The sequence below is a fragment of the Bos indicus x Bos taurus genome, chromosome 5 (genome assembly GCF_003369695.1).
Source record: "Bos indicus x Bos taurus breed Angus x Brahman F1 hybrid chromosome 5, Bos_hybrid_MaternalHap_v2.0, whole genome shotgun sequence".
Taxonomy (NCBI): Eukaryota; Metazoa; Chordata; class Mammalia; order Artiodactyla; family Bovidae; genus Bos; species Bos indicus x Bos taurus.
In genome coordinates, this window is record NC_040080.1 from 70,120,143 (window position 1) to 70,143,390 (window position 23,248).

Consider the following 23,248-nt stretch of genomic DNA (forward strand, 5'->3'; position numbering starts at 1 on the left):
GGGTGAACTCTGGGAATTGATGAACAGGGAAGCCTGGCGTGCTGCAATTCATTGGCGTGTTGCAAGTCATGGGGTCACAAAGAGTCGGACACAACTGAGCGACTGAACTGAACTGAATGGCTCAGTGGTAAAGAGTCCGCCTGCAGTGTAAAAGACGCAGGTTCGATCCCTGGGTCAAGAAGTTCCCCTGAAGGAGAAAATGGCAACCTGCTCTAGTAATATTCTTGCCTGAAAAATTCCATGAACAGAGGATCCTGGCAGGCTAAAGTCTAAAAATTCACCAAGAGTCAGACATGACTGAGCAAATCAGTACAAACAACACCTGCTAGAAAAAGTGAAGGTATTCACTTTAGCTAAGCATTCAGTTAGCTAAGATTTGAGACTTCTCTTTTTGTTGAGAATCCTGGGAACACACTTCTCTTCCTATTTCTTCCTCTAGAAGTATTGTACTTTCAGAGTAGTTTTGCTCCAAAACGTGAAAATACTGTCAGTTGGTTTTGTATATATAAACAGCACATGACACACAATCGAAATGCACAAGATAAACCTGCCCCCTTTAGCTGAAAGCAAAACTGATTCCAATTTTCAGTAGACCTCAGAGCTGTGAAGTGAGCACTCATCATTTCAAACATGACTTAGGTCTGCGGACAAGTTGTTGAAGACCCACCACTCCTGCCTGGTAAATGCAGAAGAAAAGAACTCAGGGTTTTGATGCTCAATGTGTCTTCTTTGCTCCTGTCGCTCCTGTTAAAACTTGTTGTTCTTACACATGCAGACAGTCACCCATCTTGCCAATACGGATATACTTCTACCAGATTATTGGCCACAGTGGATAATACACAGATAAGTAGAATATAGATGTCTAATCTGGATCATGTAAAAATCAATATTTAACTTTTGACTTATATGTGGCGTGTGTGTGTGTGTGCGTGTGTGCACGCTCAGTTGTGTCCAACTCTTTGCAACTCTATGGACTATAGCCTACAAGGCTCTTTTGCCCATGGAATCGATTCTCCAGGCAAGAGTACTAGAGTGGGTTGCCATTTCCTCCTCTAGGGTATTTTCCCTACTCAGGGATCAAACCTGTCTCTCCTCTGCTTCTTAGTAATCATAGTTCTCTATGCAAAAATAAATATATAAACTGACTTTTTGAAAGAAACTAGAAACAATCTGACTGGAACTAGGTGAATGCTCCTTCTTAAAAAAAAAAAAAGTTCACGCAAATTGTTTGTCAGAAATCAAGAAAAAATATTTAACGTAAAAATGGCAGCCTCCAGAAATGCCAGTATTGTTGGAAAGGATGATTTCTTGAATAATTCACAGGCAGATTAAGCTCACTTTATTGGAAGCTTCTTTAAAGCTGGGACTTCTGGAGAGATCTGAGGCTAATATGTCTCACATACAGATCCTTGTCAGTTCAGAAACTTTCTTAAGATCATGAAGAAGAAAAGATGAAAATAATAAATGAGACAGTCTCCTGGTATTTTCAGTTTTTCTTGGTTCCTGTTAGGTGAGAAACCTCACAGGGGCTCCCTTCCTAATGTTATTTCAGTATAAGTATTTCCACGTCCAGTTCCAGCTGGAAGCAAACACTGCAGACCATGTGAACATTCAGCAAGGACACACAAAATTAGCCCTTAGGTTTTGAACCTTAAAAAGGCTTGGGTCAGGGCTGTTTTTTCAGAATTATTTACACATCCCTTAAGATCAGCAGTGTCACTCTCCAACAGGGTGTCCTTAACCCCAAACTTCTAATTTTCACATTCAACCCAGCCTGGTACTCTCCTTCTCTCCTGCCTCTGACCCACTGATTCTCCAGAGCAAAGGTTTTTTTAAGGACTTAGATATATTTTAAATGCAAAAGAAGAAATACAAAAGACTAGATGAACCTTTTCATGGAAATATCTGATATGGCAATCTCTACATATTTTGAGTAATTTCAAGGAACAAGAAAGTGGATGAGAAACATAAGAACACTTTAAGATCAATTTGGATAGAAAGCAAAATCAAAGTAAGCATTTACTAAAATTTCATAAAATCATATTTTAGTATGATTCATTATTACAAACATATTTGTAGTCCTCAGCTTCCCAAAAGGCTGGCTTCCAAAAGTTTGTTTGTAAGCTGTTTTTCTGCATCTGAAAAGTCATTTCTCTTATAAACAATGTTCTAAATTAGCAGTTATTGGGTTTTGTGTTATGGACCCTTTTGAGAATATCCTAAAAGCTGTGGACCGGCCTCCCAGGTAACTCAGTGATAAAGAATCTGCCTGCAATGTAGGAGATGCGGGTTCAATCCCTGGGTCAGGAAGATCCTCTGGAGAAGGAAATGGCAACTCACTCCAGTATTCTTGCCTGGGGAATCCCATGGACAGAGGAGCCTAGTGGGCTACAGTCCATGGGGTCTCAAAGAGTTGGACATGACTTAGCAACTAAACCACCACCACTGAAAACTGTGGACACACTTCCTAGAAAAAGTCTCATATGCATGTGTACTCTAATTTTTCATACATGTTCAGTGATTTCACAGATCCAATTAAGGACTTCTTTTCTCGGGCACCAGGGTATCTCAAAAATCCATAACCAATGGATGAACTAAGTGGACTTTTCTGCTCTGGTCTGGAGATGGAGCCACTATTTCTAACAACATATTAAACAATACACTTGTAATTATGTCTTTGGAGACTAGCACACCAGATTAGCATCCCTGGCAGCTGCAACAGTTAAGCTACAAGGTGGTAGCCTGATAGCATGATTGTATTCTTACTTCATCAGGGTGCAAGCCATAATTTTTGGTTGTACAGGGTTGAGTAGGAGGGGTGTATGTTTCAAGGGGCAGATATTGGCCTTACTTCTGAAGGACTCATTATTCTTTGAGAAGGTGCTAGAGCATTTGTGCAGCAATTTAGTTATTTATAAAGAATGGTGCCTGAGGTCTGGGTCAAACTACTTACAATGAGCATGTTATAAACCTCTTTTCTTAGATTTCCCCAACAGAAAAGAAGGGTTGTGTCCATATAAAAAACTTGTACATGGATGTTCATAGAGGCTTTCTTTGTAATAGTCAAAAACTGCTTAGTAGTAATATATATTATATATATACTTACCCCATCCCAGCAATCCAGTTCCTATGTGTGAGCTAAGAGAAATAAACACTCATATTCACATACAGATGTTTACATGAACATTTATAGAAGCACTGTTCATCATCTAAGTGAAAAAATGATCCAAATATCCTTCAAGAGGTAATGGATAAACAAACTGGTACATCCAAACAATGAAATGCACACTTCAGTTCAGTTCAGTCCTTCAGTCTTGTCCGACTCTTTGTGACCCCATGGACTGCAGCACTCCAGGCCTCTCTGTCCATCACCAACTCCCAGAGTTTACTCAAACTCATGTCCATTGAGTCAGTGATGTATCCAACCATCCTATACTCTGTCGTCCCCTTCTCCTCCTGTCTTCAATCTTTCCCAGCATCAGAGTCTTTTCCAGTAAGTCAGTTCTTCGTATCAGGTGGCCGAAGTATTGGAGTTTCAGCTTCAACATTAGTCCTTTCAATGAATATTCAGGACTGATCTCCTTTAGGATAGACTGGTTGGTCTCCTTGCAGTCCAGGGGACTCTCAAGAGTCTTCTCCAACACCACAGTTCAAAAACATCAATTCTTCTGTGCTCAGCTTTATTTATAGTCCAACTCTCACATCCATACATGGCTACTGGAAAAACCATAGCTTTGACTAGATGCCCCTTTGTTGGCAAAGTAATGTCTCTGCTTTTTAATATACTGTCTAGGTTGGTCATAACTTTGCTTCCAAGGAATAAGCGTCTTTTAATTTCATGGCTGTAGTCACCATCTGCAGTGATTTTGTAGCCCTCCAAAATAAGGTCTGCCACCGTTTCCACTGTTTCCCCATCTATTTGCCATGAAGTGATGGAACCAGATACCATGATCTTAGTTTTCTGAATGTTGAGTTTTAAGCCAGCTTTTTCACTCTTCTCTTTCGCTTTCATCAAAAAGCTCTTTTGTTCTTTGAATTCTGCCATAAGGGTGGTATTATCTGCATATCTGAGGTTATTGATATTTCTCCTGGCAAACTTGATTCCATCTTGTGCTTCATCCACCTCAGCATTTTGCATGATGTACTCTGCACATAAGTTAAATAAGCAGGGTGACAATATACAGCCTTGACGTTCTCCTTTCCTGATTTGGAACCAGTCTGTTGTTCCATGTCCAGCTCCACCTGTTGCTTCTTGACCTGCATACAGATTTCTCAGGAGGCAGGTCAGGTGGTCTGGTATTTCCACCTCTTTAACAATTTTCCAGTTTGTTGTGATCCACACAGTCAAAGCACATCAGTAAGCAAACTAAATAACAAGCGGAGGTAATAAATAGTCACACTCTAACACTTTCTAATTCTTTTACTGCATTTGCTCGCATCATTTTCTTGAACTTATTTAAATCCATTGTACCTGCTCAGAGAAAGTATCACATGATAGCACTGTTGCACCCCCATTTCCCACTCATCTTCATTGATGACACTCTGGCAGCTTGGAGCCAGCCATGGGAGGAGCACTTACACTATAGAAATTGACAGCTGCTACGAATCGAAGTTTGGATTTATGTGGGTTTTTTGGAGAACTGATTGTTGATATTTACCAGCACACCACTGCACACCTTCCTCTCAGGATGACCAGATGTCCTTTCAGTGGAATGCTGGAGCTTTGGGCAATTATCTAAATCCGTAAGCATGTCTATCCTTGTCTTTAATATGGATATTTTATGAATGTAAATTAAAATTAACTTGTCCAGAACTGATGACAATGAAATGATTCTTATCTATGGACATGCAAATGGCCTCTGTCCAGAAGAGAGACAACCCTCCCATGTATGGAAAGTTGGGGGTCCATTTGCAAGTTGATTTCAATATTCCTGATCATAAATTGTGTTTGTTCTTTGGATTTGCCTTTGAATGAATGTATTTTCTTGATCCCTTATTTAATTAATGATATAAATTATTTTTACATGTCTTTATTTTGCATTTACTTGAGAATCCAGTTTTAGCTTTTTTTTTTTGAAAAATATCTTTAACAGCATATGGTTTTGTCTGCAGCACTTGACTGCCTTTAAAATCCCTTACTATGAATATCTGTCTTTTTCCAGTAAGATTATTTACACTCAGGTTTCTCTGCTACCCAGTTTTCCCAACAGAGTTAAATACTCTGTACTCCGAATCACGTACTCATGGATGATACCACAGTACAACCAAAGAGACTTTGCTGTTGTAGCTCTGAGGTGAAATTTCGGGAAATGCTAGTTCTGCAGGAGTGATAAAATGGGATTTTGTGCAAATAGCCAGCATTAAGATTGAGGGAGCTCTGGGTATCTGTCTTTGATTCCAATAAAAGACACAGCAGGGAAGGGAGCCCTACTTTATGTAATTATGTTATGCGATAACTGGAGAGAAATCTTGATGAAGCTTCCCATAGTATCTCATGGGAAATGATATGTTAACAATTGACTTGCTGGCTTCTTTCCTAATGTCATTCATTAACATAACATTAACCAAAAACCAAGTGACCTTTTAAAAATGTCTTTTCTTTGGAATATTAACAAAGTTCTCATTCAGATACTACTTTTGCCTCTATTTTATTTTTTAATCCTTGTAGTTAACATCCCTTAGATCAGACAATTGGGATTCTGACATTTGCTGTACCAAGAACTACTTACAAAATAACTTCCCCTTCTTTCACTCTTTTATTTAACAATTATGTGAACTGTTGTTTCACCATTTGTTGGGATCGGTTCTCCAAACATTAATCCTAAAAACATAGCAGTCACACATCAGCATTTTTATTTACATTTTTCTTTCTTTTTGTTGCTAGTTACTTCATGTGTATTGATGTATATACTTTTTGGTTGTTTGTTTTTTGTTTATTTGTTTGTTTTGTTTTTTAACAATATTAAGAAAATTATAGTTTATGTGGAGACACTTGATAACTGGCACTTTATCAAATTAAACTTGGAATCCCAAACATTTGTTGTTGATGATGTATAATTTCTCTTGCAAATATACTTTTTATTTAATATTTCACTCTGCTCCCTAGAGAAGCCAGACTAGATACAACATTTTTTATTAATATAGTCTCACAAAAAAGCCCCAAAGTGTATCTTCTTGGCCTATAGTAAAAATATATTAGATATTGTGGTTTTCAAAATTGTATCATCTGGTAGGCCAAAGAAGGAATAATAGTATTTGTTCTGTGAGAATTGCTTCAGGAGTTTATAGGTGGGGCCACTGTAATCAATTTTTAGATAAAAGAGTTAATTTGTTTTCATTCAATTTAGATAAAACTCCCTTCTAAAATATATGTCATGAAACTTAGACAGTGCCAACTTTTCAAAGAAAATCCAATTTATTAAACACCCTTGGAGTCATAATTGATCTGTAATTGTTACTCTGAAATGAATAATGAAATGAGTTTTAATGTTACCTTATTAGTATTACCAAGGAAACTCCACTGAGATGATTAATAGCTACTTGTTTCATGCATTTCTACAGTTTCGAGGAGACCAAGTTCTTTGAGTATAGGTGAAGCTATATTCAAACTCTGTCCTTAGATTTGTGACATTAGGCTACTTAAACTTTCTCAGTTCTCTGTTTCTTCATCTAGGTAGGAATGATACCTACCTCTCAAGTATTTATTTTGTTGTTATTTGTATGTTTTTGTTTGGAGGTTTTTTTGTTTTGTTTTGTTTTGAGACTGAAGATAATATTTATGAGGCTATAACACAGGATCTGGAAACGTTATAATAATTATTATAAAAATTTAATGTTCTTATAGTTTTATGGGATTTGAGCAATCGGTGGGTTTTCCATGTTACAAAATTAAAAAGAGGTATACATTTTAGTATATTCTGCCCCCAAGAGAGAACAAATCCATAAAACTTATTCCTATTTGGAAGAAGGGTGTAGAATAATAAATAAGTCTAGGTCATGACTAAATTACCTTGGGATCCTAGGGAAATTTGCTCAAGAGAGGCTCAAAGCTAGATTGGATTTCTTGGTAAAGATTTAGTACTCAGAGCTCCCAGGGACTCCCAAAGTCCTTCTTAACCTCTTTGAGGCCAATTAAAGAAGCATTTGTGAGAGTTAATCCTTTTGAAAACAGAAGTCTGTTTAAAGGCATAAAGCAGACAGAAATGAGATTATAGCACAGTCCTCCCTCATTTGCCTTTCCACGCCCTTATCCTAGAGGCAGGAACCTCTCTATAGCTGCAGTTGCTATTCTTGATATAGGGGTATAGGGACAATAATGCATTGGAGTGAGCAGTTATCAGAGATTTTAGCCACCTGGTTGTGCCAGACCCCAAAATTACAGGTTCATTTGTTATTGTTGTTTGGTCGCTAAGTCATATATGACTCTTTGTAACCCTATGGACTATAGCCCATGGGATTTCCCAAGCAAGAAGACTGGAGTGGCTTGCCTTTTCTTTCTCTAGGGGATCTTTCCGACCCAGGGATCAAACCTGTTTCTCCTGCATTGGCAGGTGGATTCTGGAAGGCACCAAAAAGCAAGATCTGAATTCTACTAGAATCCTGAGATAAGTAGAAAACTCTGGTTGCAAAGGCTGCAGGAGGGAACTTTATGCATGGCTTCAGTCTGGCCAGTTTTAACTCCTGACAGATGTGTGGTGATAGGTGACACCTACAGCTATGTACATTTGTAAACGCTTTATCTCTCTCTCTCTCTCTTTTTTTTTTTTTTACATTTTCAAAGACATCCCTTTGTTATATGTTCACCTGGCACAAGAGCTTCAGACCGTTGTTATATTCATCTAGAAAGAGAAATTTGAACTTTGCAGAGCACCAATTTACATGGTTGGCTAAGACTTTATTAACATTCCTCAGTCCATGCTTATATCCAAGATATCTTATTATTTCAATTAATAAAAAGACAAAAATACCAATCATTATAATCAATAAGCAATGGCACATTTGTGAGAAGTGAGCATTTCAAAGATCAGTATAAGACTAATCATGTACTTTAATCTTATATTAAAAATAGTTGTTGATTCAAAGACAAAAGTGTAAGATTCTACTATTGAGTTGTTTATATAAATAACTACCTTTCATATGAAAATCCTAAGACAATTCCTATTTTCACAAAAGAAAGCTAAAATAACTTAGAGAGAAATACAGTTGCTATCTGGTTCCTGCCTTGGAAGCTGAACAGTGCCTAGGTGACTTCATTTGTCCAGTCATCGTTTTAACACAAACTTAACTGAGGAGCCAACACCTTGGATACATTGCTTGCAGGAGTTTCAGCCCTCACTGCGCATATAGATTGATGGGGGAGAAGGAAAAAGCCAGAATCAGTGTGATAGCTGTAGGAGGGTTAACCTTGGTACAGAGGCTAACACCTGTAGCCCATGGGGTGGCACATATCAGATATTTGGTAGGGTAAGTGGAGAGGCAGATAGGTATTCACTTTGGCTGGTACAGCCTAGCAGCTGAAAGCTGGACAGGAGACTAGTTCTTTCATGCAAAGTCCCATGGAGATAAAGCCCCAAGCTCCAAATGAAGAAGTGACAAGCGATTAAGCGCAAGAGGCTATCAAGAAGAGGGGTGGGTTACTGGCGGAAGTCAGCAACAAAGAAATCCAGCTGGGCGGGCTGGGCTAACTTGGTTGCTCCAGAGAAGTGGAAAAAGAACAGAGGATTCTGGGCTCTGCAAACCTCGAGAACATGGAGATCGTTCTGGACACATAAGAAATGGGTTTGCGGCAGCAAGACGATTTCTGAAGCCTACCATGTGGTAGATTTGATTCTGCTGAGCAAGACCCCATTATGGTAAAACAGAACTCTAGCTCAGGCAAACCTGAACTTACAGGCAAGAACTTTAAGGCAGAGTCAAGGGAGTTTAATAGCATAAAGTCAGGATGTTCTTGTTTTTAAACAATTTCTGTGCCTGACAGTTATGTAGTTAAGTGTCAGTCTTATTTTGCTTTCAACCAACTGAGAGAATTTGTTTACCAGACTTCAAGACAGTCCTTTTTTTTGTAAAATTTGTGTTGTATTTCACAAGTATAAAAATTACTGACTGTAGGAAACCAGTATCCAACCAATCCCTGAATGTCTTCTCTTGCTTATGTCTCTATAAATAAAGGGCTTCCCAGGTGGTGCTAATGGTAAAGAATTCACGTGCCAATGCAAGAAACGCAAGAGACACAGGTTCAATCCCTGGGTTGGGATCCCCTAGAATAGAAAATAGCAGCCCACTCCAGTATTCTTGTCTGGAAAATCTCATGAACAGAGGAGCCTAGCAGGCTACAGTCCATGGGTTGCAAAGAGTTGGACATGACTGAGCACACACATTCTGTGTATAAAAATCATTCTAATGAGAGAATCATTTTTTGCCTTCTGGGGAGAAGTTCTGATTCAGAGGCCATCTGAAAGAAGCTCCAAATTATTCATTTTTAATGGTCACATTTGCTTTGATATTAAGTGCTTTGCTAGGAATCATCAGCTCTTTCCACCAGGATTATGATTTTTAGAGGCAAAAATCATAGTTTTCTTAAAATGTGTAAAATTTTTAATAACATTTATTAGCTTAGAGAACTAATTTATTAGCTTATTAGAGAACATTTTTATTAGCTTTGTTTTCACCTCCTGGCCAATCAAATCGCTAATGCTTTGCTCATCTTAAAGCTAAGAGGATGTTGATATTTGTTGAAGCAGATATGTAGATACATAGAGAAGATTTTCTATGGATGAGCCATCTAAGAAGACAAAAATTGCAGAAAGAAATCATGTATAGTAGAGTTATCCTTCATTTTACATGTAGCTAGACAGACCTGAATATTCATTGGAAGGACTGATGCTGAAGCTGAAACTCTAATACTTTGGCCACCTGATGCGAAGAACTGACTCACTGGAAAAGACCCTGATGCTGGGAAAGATTGAAGGCGGGAGGAGAAGGGGACAACAGAGAATGAGATGGTTGGATGGCATCACCGACTCACTCAATGAACTTGAGTTTCAGTAAACTCCGGAAGTTGGTGATGGACAGGAAGGCCTAGAGTGCTGCAGTCCATGGGATCTCAAAGAGTTGGACACTACTGAGCAATTGAACTGAAGATAGAAATAATAGTATGGACTTACTGTACAATAACAGAGAAGGCAATGGCACCCCACTCCAGTACTCTGGCCTGGAAAATCCCATGGACAGAGGAGCCTGATAGGCTGCAGTCCATGGGGTCGCGAAGAGTCAGACACGACTGAGCGACTTCACTTTCACTTTTTACTTTCATGCATTGGAGAAGGAAATGGCAACCCACTCCAGTGTTCTTGCCTGGAGAATCCCAGGGACGGGGGAGCCTGGTGGGTTGCCGTCTATAGGGTCGCACAGAGTCGGACATGACTGAAGCGACTTAGCAGCACTGTACAATAAATATTTAGTCCTCTTCCAGTGTGGCAAAGTATCTTCCAGTTCCCGCTGACCTGGAGCTCAGCTATGGACTTTCGCCAATGGAATGTGGGCAGAGGTAATAAGGTCTAAGTTCTGACCTAAGAGGCATTGTGTGCTTTCATTCTTCTCTCTTCCATTTCTGCTTTTAGCCTCAGACACCTGCTGTACCATAAGGGATGAGAAACTTACGGAGCAGACTTAGACCCAAGACATAGATTAAACCAAGCCAATCCCAGCCTCAATGAGCTGAATTCAGGTAAGTCTATGCGTGCATGCATGCTAAGTTGCTTCATTTATGTCCAATTCTGCAACCCTATGGACTGTAGCCCATTAGGCTCCTCTGTCCATGGGATTCTCCTGGCAAGAATACTGGAGTGTGTTGCCATGCCCTCTTCCAGGGGATCTTTCTGACCCAGTGATCAAACTCCTGTCTCCTGGTCTCCTGCATTGGCAGGCAGGTTCTTTACCACTAGCGCCACTTGGGAAGCCCCAGGTAAGCCCTAGCCCACCATACACAGGAGGACATGAAATAATTATATTGGTTTTGCCTCCAAATTGTGGAGTAGTTTAACAACATTATTGTAGAAATAGCTTACTGATTATGTATTACATATTATTAGCATAGCTTATTCTCTGTATATGTTATGTATAAATTTGTATTTTGTTTAACTAATGAAATAAGAAAATAATTTATTTTTATGATCTTAAGAACTGAAGTTGTGAAATCTTCAGTTTGGCTGACACCATAAAGCCACCAGGGAAGCCCCTATAGTAATTGACAAATATTGTAAAAAGGCAATTGCTTGTACTCAGATAGCAAGTACTTTATTCAGAGCAAAGTTTTCAGGTCTATGAGTATAACATCAGGAAGAAATGAAATTCCAGCCAGAAAAGAGGGTGATAAAGAATTAGAAAAACAGATGAAAAATATATAAAGATATATCTGTAGGAGATGAGTCAGCATACCTTGAAGTATGGTTGATTACAAAGTCCAGTGCTTAATAAGTCAAAATTCAATCTTAATCTCTTCATCTCCAAAATTTTCAACTTATTCTAAACTCAAAGAATTTTATAGCCATAAAGGATCTTGGGAATCATTGGAAACATTTTAATTCAGTCAATCATCTTAGAAATAAGGAAACTGAAGACAAAATAAGAAATCATACCATATCAAATGAGAAAAAAATTTCAATCTTGACTAATTAATTATAAATCCATAAATAAATCTGATTAAAAATATAATCTTTCTACTATATCACACCATCTATTATCAATTTATATTGATATTGAAAGTATTCTTTTGTTGACAGTTTTTTTGTCTTCTATTTATTTGGGACTATTCTTTTGTAGTTAAGAGTATTCTGTTATATAATTAAGAAAAAGTAGCTAAAGATAGGTTTTATATGGATTTACAGTGAAATTATATACAATGCTCTACATACTATTTAAATCAGTGGTCCTAAATTTTCACTACACATGAGGATCCCCCAGATAGCTTTATAAAATACTGGTACCTGGTCTCACCCTTTACGATTCTGATTTAAATTGCCTGGGGAGTAGTCTAGGAACTGAGATTGCTAAAAACTGATGTAAAGAACTATAAACAGATTTTTTTTCATTTTTTTCTTTTTAGGCTTTATTCTTTTATAAATAAATACCTATTCACTAAATACCTAAACACTAAATGCTATAAATTTCCCTCTACAACACTTTAGCTACATCCCATGATTATGACATGTAGAAATAATTCACTTATAAAATTTATGTGAAAATAATTATTACAAAACAGTATTCTGAGAACTAAATTCCATCAAGCTTTATTTTGAGCACAAGTTTGACTCTCACAGGTATCATCTGTTCTTAAAATAATGAAAAAGACTCCTTCTGAAAAGAGAGAGTTTTAGAGTCCCCAGATTCTTTGTATGTTTCTGGCATTCCAAGAGTTGATTCATTTGAAATTTGAATCAACCTTAAAAGAACTCATATCTGATTTCAGTATATGAAGGTGGACAAAAATAAACTCCAGCTGTGGAGGAAGGTTCTTAAATGCTTCCCAGAAGCACAGATAATGATGGACCTCATTTTGGAGGGGGAGGTACAGAACTGAACCTGTTCGCACAGGGCGTCTGAGTAGGGGGACGTGAAGGGTTCTGCTTTTAGACCCTTAGTGAGAGACAGTAAGGATGTAAGCTTCCAGCCATTGTGGTGTTCAAAAAACCTTCTTGTAATCTGAAGGCTTCTTCTCCGAAGTCATTTTCTGGTAACTGGATCATTCTTATAATTTCAGCCATCATCTTTTTCTGTCTTGAGGGTCTGGACTTTTCTTTCTTTACTTCTGTTACTAGAGAAGTCATTTTCTCCTTTGAGATGGAGTTGGTTCTCTTCAACTTTCCATATGCGTCAGCCAGCCTCTGGATTTTTGAAGACTCTTTTTCTAGGCTGAAATCTTCTAAATATGACTTAGCACTTAAATATTTTTTTTTAACAGAACTAAACATGCCAAAAACTTGATGCTTCACTTGAATCAGTGCAGCCAGTGTTTGTGCAGCTCAAAATTTCCTTTCCCGTAGAATCAGTTTCTAACCTAATGCATAAGTCTGAACAAATACAAGAGACCCACCAAAAAGCCAATGACAGAAACACACACCACTGACTCCCACTGGAGGCTACTGTGGACAAGGCCTGGTCTCATGTCATCTGGCAGCAGCTCTGCTACAACTTCTCGTGATTTCCCCAGAATCAGCTGAAAGCCAAGTTCCATAATGGTTCACACTCCCTCTGTGCACTGGAGTCCGCCACAGAGTTCCACAGGGTTGTCGTGGTTCCCAGTCTATAATAACTGCCAAGAACCCTGCAGTGTTCCACCTGGAACCCGGTCACATCTGGCAGATTAAACTTTCTACCAGTAGAACTGGTCAAAGTGAAAGATGAATACAATTTTTTGCCATAGTGGCCTCTCTTTCTCTATTTAATTTTTTCAATCATGAAAATTTTTATTAAAGTCAATTTTCTATTGTGAAATTTACATCTAAAATGTACAATTTGATGACCTTTGACAGGTTGCACTTGTAAAACCAACACTCCAAATCTAAATGAGAATATGTTCATCACTCTAGAAATTTCTGGTGCCTCCTTCCCTTCCCTATGATTCATTCTCCCTCCCCAGAAGCAATTGTGACTTCTATCACCATATAATGTTGAACATTCTTAAACTTTCCATAATGATATCATGTAGAATGCAATCTTTTGTGTCTGACTTCTTTCACTCAATACAATGCTTTTGAATTTCATCTCTGTCATTGAGTGGAACATAGTTCATTTCAGTTTCCTAGTATGTGATTGTATAAATATTCAATTTTTTTTTCCTATTAATGATTCCATGGACTGTATAGTCCATGGGGTCGCAAGAGTTGGACATGACTGAGCAACTTGCACTTTTCACTTTAAGTTTCCATTTGTCTTATACCTAGGAATGGAGATAGATGTTTGCATAAGAAACTGCTAGTTTTTCAAATTGGTTGTACCATTGTACACTATTATCTATAGTACATGAGGCTTACATTTGCTCTGTATCCTCACCAACCACTTTTTGCAGGTCTCTTTTAAGATGTTTTCCATTTCTAATATGTGTGAAATTGTCCTAGTATTTTTAATTTGCCCTTATGTGCCTACTGGCCATCGTATAAATTCCTATAAGAAAGACATCTTTGCATTGCTTTAAAAAAATATTTAATGTATTTTTCTTATTCTCATTGATTTATAGAAGTTCTTTATACATCCCAGTCCTAACGGACTGTGTCAGATATATGAAATGAAAATGTACACTTCCAACCCATGGCTTGCAGCTTCATTTTCTAAATGATCTTTTGATATATGGGAGTTTTTAACTTCAGTGAAATCTAGTTGAACACTTTTTCCCTTTAATGGTTAGTGCCTCTGTGTTCTCTCTTAGAAATCTTTATCTACCTTCAAGGTCATGAAATTATTCCCCTACCTTTTCTTCTAGATGTTTTATAATTTTAATTTTTGCATTTCATTTTGAATTGATTTTTGTATTGTGTAATATAGGAGTCAAGGCTTATTGACTCTTTTCTCTCTTGATTATGAGTCACATTTTCCTACTTATTTGCATGTCCAGTAATTTTTTGTAATACACTGGATGTTGTGGTGATACATTGTAGAGAATCTGGACTGATTGTTGTCCTTTAATCAGTGTCATGAATTATCATGTTAAGTCAGAGCTTTTGACCAGGCTTGTATTTTATTTATTTTCTTGTTAGTATACGTGTACATATTTTATTTTTGTCTTTGGTCCTGGGGAATGGCCCTTACTCTTCAAATGTGAACTTCCTGGAGTCTCAGTAGAATATCAGAAGTGTTCCATCTCTTATCAACACATGGACCAAGCCAGCACCCACATGCCCCAGCACTGGTTTATCTCTTATGTCTCTCTCATGACTGAGTTAACACAGAGCTAGGCCATAATAATTTCTGGAAACAGAAAATGCAAACACAGGAATCCACAAAATTCAGTGGAATCCAAGTGTTGATGAAATTAAAGACCCAAATATTCTTATCTAATTCCACTGGTAAATCACTTGAAATACCCTTAGCTTCTTCTTAATATGGGATCCTGGGGTGATTTATCTCCTTTCATTAAAAAAAGACACACACTAATCCTTAATTTAGACACTTAAATATAATGTAACATTCCTCACAGATTAAGATATTACTTCCATATCTTTACTATTTTATGCAAAAACCTAATTTTTATGAATTAAAATATAATTTACAAGTGCACCATTGGTGAAATTCAGCTTATGGCTCTGAGCTCTGCAATGCTACCTCCAGTGCCTCGTGGGGTTTTGCCCTAAATGTATGTGGCCCCACCCTTGGACCAGTACCTGCAGGAAACTTCAAGGTGGACTTCAGCCCCGACTTCCCAGCCTATCGCACACTTTCCCTCTACTGTACTTTGTCCCATAAACTCCAGGAGCCTCTGCAGCCCATTTCTGCCTCCTTAGCCCAAGGCGACCGCAGTGCTCAGCCTGGGCTCCACTCCCATGCTCCTGTCTCTGGAGAGTGCCCCCACCTGACAGCTAGGCCACACTTGGTGTGCTTCCACGCTCAAGGACCTTAGTCCAGGACTAGAACTGGACTAGAACTGGAAACAGTCATGGCATATGTTTTGTCTAATTTTGTATTTGTGAATTATAGGTGGAATTAAGTGTTCTTGTATGATCAGGCCACCCAGGATGACTGTTGGCTTGCTCTCTCTACATCCCCTGCTGGACTGGTCCCTACTTCACCTACACCATACTTACATGACTAACCTTCTCCCTTCTTCATTGAGCCTAATAAGTAAACACCTGCATATTTGCCCTTCCCTTTGACTTCCCTGTGGCTCAAATGGTAAAGAATCTTCCTGCGAGGCAGGAGACCAGGATTCAATCCCTGGGTTGGGAAGTTCCTCTGGAGAAGGGAATGGCAATCCACTCCAGTATTCTTGCCTGGAGAATTCCATGGACAGAGAAGCCTGGCGGGCTACAGTCTGTGGGGTCGCAAAGAATCAGACACGACTGAATAACTAATACAGTCTGCCCCCAGTTAGTAATTTTTCTAACCTTTAGATCAGAATAGCTCACCTTTGACCATGTAATGACAGGAAAACCTCTGCCTCTTGAAGGTACTTACTGGTTGATCTAAGAAGGCTGTGATGGTCTCCATGGTAACCAATGAACCAATCTATTGTCAATAAGTCAATTCTCCCTACAACCTATCATCTCCCTGTCTACTCTCTCACCCCCGACCCTGGTCCAGCACAAAGACTGCTGCTGCCTTGTCTTGTCTGCCATCTAATGTCCATAATAGAGTGAGCGTCTCATGTTCTAGGACCCATTTGCTTCAGATGTGCTGTGCTGTGCTTAGTCCCTCAGTTGTGTCCGTCTCTTTGCAACCCCATGGACTATAGCCCACCAGATTCCTCTGACCAAGGAGATTCTCCAGGCAAGAATATTGGACTGGGTTGCCATGCCCTCCTCCAGGGGACCTTCCCCACCCAGGAATCAAACCTAGATCTCCCGTATTGCAAGCGGATTCTTTACCATCTGAGCCACCAAGGAAGCCCAGATCTCTTGTCTATTAAACCATTCGCTAACTCTGGGTTCTTCAGCCTTTTGACGCTAAACATGTACAGAACTTGCAGGCCCATGGGATGCAGCCCAACAATTCCCCCACCCCTAAATTCATATGCTGAAGACCTAAACCCCAGCACCACAGAATGTAACTTCATTTGGAAATAAGGTTGTAGCTGATGTAATTAAAGATGTCACACTGAAGTAGGGTGTCTAATGTCCTTTTAAAAAGGAAACTTGGAGACAGACAGGCACACAGGGAGAAAGACATATGAAGATAAAGGCAGAGATCTGCAAGCCAAGAAATGCCAGAGGCTGCCAGGAAACTATGAGAAGCTACAAGGGAGGCCTGGAACAGGCCTTTCTCTTACAGCCCTCAGAAGGAACCAGCTCTGACAACACCTTGGACCTTGGACGTCTAGCCTCCAGACTGTGAGACAACAGTTTCTATTGTTTAAGCCACCCAGACTGTGGTACTTTATGATGGCAGACCTGGCAACAAATACACTGTTGTAGGAGACTAAGTCTGGCATCAGTAAGTCGGCCGTCGGTGAAATTTCTGGACTGCTTGTGGGCCGCTTCCTCCAGGGCACTCTGGGTGGGGTCCTGCACCCACTCCCCCAGCTTCAGCTCTGGTTTCAGGCTCTGGAGCTCCTGCAACAGCTCCTGTTGCAGGGTTGCTCCTGCAACAGGGTCATCATGGGAGGACCCTGAGAAGATTTTTAAATAGACCAGAGCCCCGTTTCAAAGAAATTCTGCCTTAATTGATCTGGTATGAGACCTGAGAGTCCATTTCTTTTTAATGTTTCCCAGGTGATTTTAACCTGCAGTCAGGGTGGAAAAGCCCAACTTTAAGCCTTTCAGCACAAGTCAGCTGCTGGACTTCGTTGCAAGCTGGCTTTGTTTTAGGTTTAGACATGTACCTATTTTCACAGCAGGTGAAATATATTTATTAATACTGTTAAGTAAAATAATGTATTGGCTTTAAAAGATAAAGTGGTACAAAATTATTTCATTTATTTAAAGGAAGAAATGAAACACAGGATTCAGTTCAGCTCAGCTCAGTTCAGTCACTCAGTCATGTCTGACTCTTTGTGACCCCATGAACTACAGCACACCAGGCCTCCCTGTCCATCACCAGCTCCCGGAGTCCACCCAAACCCATGTCCATTGAGTCGGTGATGCGGTCCAACCATCTCATCCTCTGTCGTCCACTTCTCCTCCTGCCCTCAATCTTTCTCAGCCTCATGGTCTTTTCAAATGAGTCAACTCTTCATATCAGGTGGCCAAAGTATTGGAGTTTCAGCTTCAAATCAGTCCTTCCAATGAATATTCAGGACTGATTTCCTTTAGGATGGCCTGGTTGGATCTCCTTGCAGTCCAAGGGACTCTCAAGATTCTTCTCCAACACCACACTTCAAAAGCATCAATTCTTCCATGCTCAGCTTTCTTTATAGTCCAACTCTCACATCCATACATGACCACTGGAAAAACCATAGCCTTGACTGATGGACCTTTGTTGACAAAGTAATGTCTCTGCTTTTCAATATGCTGTCTAGGTTGGTCATAACCTTCCTTCCAAGGATAAGCGTCTTTTAATTTCATGGCTGTAGTCACCATCTGCAGTGATTTTGGAGCCCCCCAAAATAAAGTCAGCCACTGTTTCCACTGTTTCCCCATCTATTTGCCATGAAGTGATGGGACCAGATGCCATGATCTTCGTTTTCTGAATGCTGAGCTTTAAGCCAACTTTTTCACTCTCCTCTTTCACCTTCATCAAGAGGCTCTTTAATTCTTCACTTTCTGCCATAAGGGTGGTCTCATCTGCATATCTGAGGTTATTGATATTTCTCCCGGCAATCTTGATTCCAGCTTGTGCTTCCTCCAGCCCAGCATTTCTCATGATGTACTCTGCATATGTGTTAAATAAGCAAGGTGACAATATACAGCCTTGACGAACTCCTTTTCCTATTTGGAACCAGTCTGTTGTTCCATGTCCAGTTCTAACTGTTGCTTCCTGACCTGCATATAGGTTTCTCAAGAGGCAGGTCAGGTGGTCTGGTATTCCCATCTCTTTCACAATTTTCCACAGTTTATTGCGATCCATACAGTCAAAGGCTTTGGCATAGTCAATAAAGCAGAAATAGATGTTTTTCTGGAACTGTCTTGATGTTTCAATGATCCAGCAGATGTTGGCAATTTGATCTCTGGTTCCTCTGCCTTCTCTAAAACCAGGTTGAACATCTGGAAGTTCATGGTTAATGTATTGCTGAAGCTTGGCTTAGAGAATTTTGAGCATTACTTTACTAGCGTGTGAGATGAGTGCAATTGTGCTGTAGTTTGAGCATTCTTTGGCATTGTCTTTCTTTGGGATTGGAAAACACAGGACAGGTGACAAATAATGAGTTTTTCCATGTTCTAGGCGTTGATCTTGACATAAGTGAGTAAGTGTTAGTTGCTCAGGCATGTCCAACTCTTTGCAACCCAGTAGACTGTAGCCCACCAGGCTCCTCTATCCATGGAATTCTCCAGGCAAGAATACTGGAGTGGGTTGCCATTCTCTTCTCCAGGGAATCTTCCTGACCCAGGGATCAAACCTGGGTCTCCTGCATTGCAGGCAGATTCTTTACCATCTGAGTCACCAGGTAGATGCAGTAATAAGCTAGGCAGCTATGAGCCTCAGAAAGCTTAAAGTATAGGGGTGGAGGCAAAAAGTAAACAGAAAAACAAATAATAAAGCTAATTTACATATAAAATATATGGGAAAGAGTAACTGGAGCACAGAGAGGAAACTTTAAAAAGAATGTCAGGGATTGTATCCTGGAGGAGGTGGCATTTACACTTGGACCTGAATGAAGAGAAAGAAATCAGCTTTAAGAGGATCTGGAGCACCACATTCCTAGCAAAGGCATAGCATGTGCAAAGGTCCTGAGGAGAGAACTGCTGCTGCTGCTGCTGCTGCTAAGTCGCTTCAGTCGTGTCCGACTCTGTGCAACCCCATAGACAGCAGCCCACCAGGCTCCCCCGTTCCTGGGATTCTCCAGGCAAGAACACTGGAGTGGGTTGCCATTTTCTTCTCCAAGAGGAGAGAACAGACATAGCCTATTCAAGAATCAGAAAGGGGGACTTTCTTAGTGGGGCAGTGGCTAAGACTTCATGTTCCCAGTTCAGGGGGCCCAAGTTCAATCCTTGATCAGGGAGCTGGATCCCACAGGCTGCTACTAAAAGCTTGCATGCTGTACTGAAGATCGAAGATCCCACATGCCACAACCAAGACCTGGGGCAGTCAAATAAAAGATAATTTTTTTAAAAAAGACACTGTAAGAAAAGAATCAGGAAGAAGGTAGTATGACTGCAACATACCAAAACAAGAGCTTTATAATTCACATTTATAGTCCATATCAGGTAGAGATTTATAAGCCAGTGTGGTATGCAAAATGGTCCCACAACGATGTCCACACCCTATAATCTGAAACCCTTGAATATGGCAAAACAGACTTTGCAGCTGTAAGCAAGTTTACGGGCCTAATGAGAGAGTATATTCATGATCCAGGTGGGTCCAGTATAATCACATAAGCCTCTAAAAGTAGAACTTTTTAGTCCCAGCTGGTGTTAAGTGAAGCGTGAAGCAGAAGGGAAATCAGAGAGACTGAAAGCCTGCTGACGTGAGCAGCATGGTAAAGAGCACTGGCAGCCTCAACATAAAAGAGGCTCCCAGCTGACAACCAGGAAAGAAACGGGACTTCACCCTTCAGCCTCGAGGAATGAGATTCTATCCCCAACCTGAGTGAGCCGGGAAGTGACTTCTCCCCCCAAGACTCCAGATAAGGGCCCAGGCTAACCACCATCTTGATTTCACCTTGTGCAACCTGGAGCCAAGGAATCAGTCAGACCCACAGGACTTCTGACTTGCAGAAGTGAGAGGTATTAAATGTGTGCATTGTATTAAACAGCTAAGTTTGTGGCTATTTCTTGTGGCAGCAATGGAAAACCAATATAGGCAGACATCAAGTTGTTGTTTGTTTCATTTGTTCAGAGTTAACTGAGTCGGCTATTCATCTGTTTTAATCACTATGCAACTGATTTAGCTACAGGTTGAATATGTCAAATATTGAACCAAAATGGTCTTTCTTCAGCAACAATACTGTAGACATAAAAGTGATCCAATTATTTTGTTCCCTTAGACCAGTTTTTGCCTATATTTGTAACTGGCAGTTTTTATAATCTCTGCTTTAATTTTTCACCCATAAATTTATATTTATGCTTGACTTGGCACTGGCTCAATTTCTATAATAATTGGAGATGATTAAAAGGGAAGTGTTAAGTAAATGCTGAGTGGTTATTATCATAAAACAAATATAGACATTGTCTCCTAGTACTGGCAGGAATGTCTGTGGGCTTTTTCCTTCTTACTTTTGAAATTAAATGGTCATAAAATACAATTGCTTCAGGCAAGAAAATGTAAGAATGTGAAAATAAAGGCATATAATCTTAGGAAATAAAATTGGATTTCACCATTATTTTCACCTCTCATTCTTCGTTGCCTAACAAAGGAGAATTTCAAAGTTGAAAATAATTCTTTCCTTATTTGCTAAACCATCATGTTGGGAGGGGGTATACCACGTAGAACATGTTTTCATGTGAAAAACAATTTTGAAAAGTTAGTTTGTCAAAGGTGGGCCTAATGTTTATTGAAGAGCTCTCAACTTATTAGGAGAAATACATTTTTTCTTCTGCAGGCAAATTCAGTTCTCTGACAAATTATCTTGTATTTTTTTTCTCTCTCTCTCAAGTCTTTGGTCATAACTTTGGTGAAGCAAAATTCAGAATCCTGCCTGGTCTCTTCATAAATTTAGGCTGATTCAAGCTCTGTGAGGGTAGGATACTACAGATAATTAAGAAAGCCAGCAAAGTTATATTTCTGGAGAATATGTGGAGAATATTCTGGAGAATAATGTGGTTGGTTTTATTTGGATACAAAAAGGGGGAGGAGATATTGAGAAGCAGCTTTGCTTTCCAGTTGGTGCTTTTCACACCACAATCCAAGAGGAGTATTACCAAGCCAGCAGGTAATCAGGGTTCCAGCAACATAAAAACAGGTGTGATGCCAGGACTGGACTGTTTTCATATTCAAAGAACCAACAGTGAGATTCCTCTAAGTAAATCCTATTTTAGCCTTCAGAAAGCAGGGTGTAGGGATGTTTGGAAAACAATAGGTTATTCTCTTAAGCTGAAACTCCCCAGTAGCCTTCAGTTCCTAATATGCTAGGCTGTAGGAGGCTATCCGACTGAAGTGTTTAAGAAGAAATTTAAAGGCTCGTGTGTTGTATTCTTTTGTTCAATAAATATTAAGCACCTACTATGTGCCAGGCACTTCTGTAGCCTTTGGGGATGATGATGAGCAAAACAAAACCCTCATCCTTAGAAAACTTACAGATAAATCAATTCATAAATACAAAAGATAATTTCAGTGGCAATAGGAAAAAATAACGAAAGGTGCTAGGCCAGAGAGTGAATGCAACAGGCTTGGATCACTGTTTGCTGAGTGACTTTCTCTCCGAAAGTGACATTTAACAAAGACCTGCATGATGAAGAGGAGAAATTCAAATATAGAGCTTGGGCAAAACTTTCCAAGTAGAAATACCCACAGGTGCAAATGCCCTAAGATTACAATGAGCTTGGCATTTTCAAAGGACCGAAGTTGTGCTCAAGTGTGGGTAATGGCAGGGAGCCTAAGAGTTTAGTATTTGAGACTAAAAAGGAAACTGGGAACTAGATTATCTGAAACTTGTGGTTCTTCATTAAAAAGTTTCTTTTATTCTAAATGTCAGAAGAAGTCATAGAGGGATATTAAATAAGGAGATTTAAAATCCGATTATCTTTTGTAAAAGATCTTTCTAACCATTGTTTGGAGAATAGGTTGTAGAAAGATTGTCAGAAAACAATTGTAAGGAAGTAGAATGTTACAGTAATTCCAGTAAGAGGGTCTTGGACAAGGGTGACTGCGGTGTAAGAATTAATACTAATGTTATGTGCTGCTTTGACATCTGCTAAAATCATAAGGGCAGCAAATTGCCTAACCACAAGGTCCCCCTCCCTCTGTCCCATGGATAAAGCCCCCTAGCCAAACAACCCTCCTTATCAAGCAGACTGGGTGTAGTTCCTGCTGATCCCTGAGTAGAAGTTTTGGTTCTTCAGCAGCACTCAGGATTGTTCAAACAGGACAACCACATCCTCTTGCAGCAACCAGAGGATACCTCATTATCTCACTACTGCAAAGCTTGTCTCTCTCAGCTTCTGCTTGTTCATGCTCTTCCCAAGTACTCTTTGGCCCTTGCATAGTGTATGTATGGCCCTGGGCTGTATGTATCAATATATGTGATTAACAAACTGCTGTCAGTTTCCTCTGTCCAGTTGGGTGTGTTTGGCCATCCCCATAATCAAAGGCTGGAAATCCCTCCCTCACCAATGAAATAAAGTGGGAGCGAATAAAACAGTGATAACACTGCAGGCGGTGAGAAGTGAAGGTAATGAAAATTCATCATACGTATTTCGGATGTTAACTAATAAGATTAACAGATGGGTTTAGATATGACTCTTAGGGATTTTTTCCAGCTTTTTTTCCAGTCAATTAAGATATAATT

At 39.6% G+C, this 23,248-nt stretch overlaps 1 long non-coding RNA gene across 1 annotated transcript in view; it reads left to right on the top strand.

Annotated features, from left to right (window-relative positions):
- Positions 1–20,233: 20,233 nt before the first annotated feature.
- LOC113893741 overlaps positions 20,234–23,248 on the top strand; it is a 176,976-nt gene continuing 173,961 nt past the window's right edge. Inside the window, exon 1 of the long non-coding RNA XR_003511330.1 lies at positions 20,234–20,528. This is a non-coding gene — a long non-coding RNA (uncharacterized LOC113893741). The remainder of the gene's footprint in view (positions 20,529–23,248) is intronic.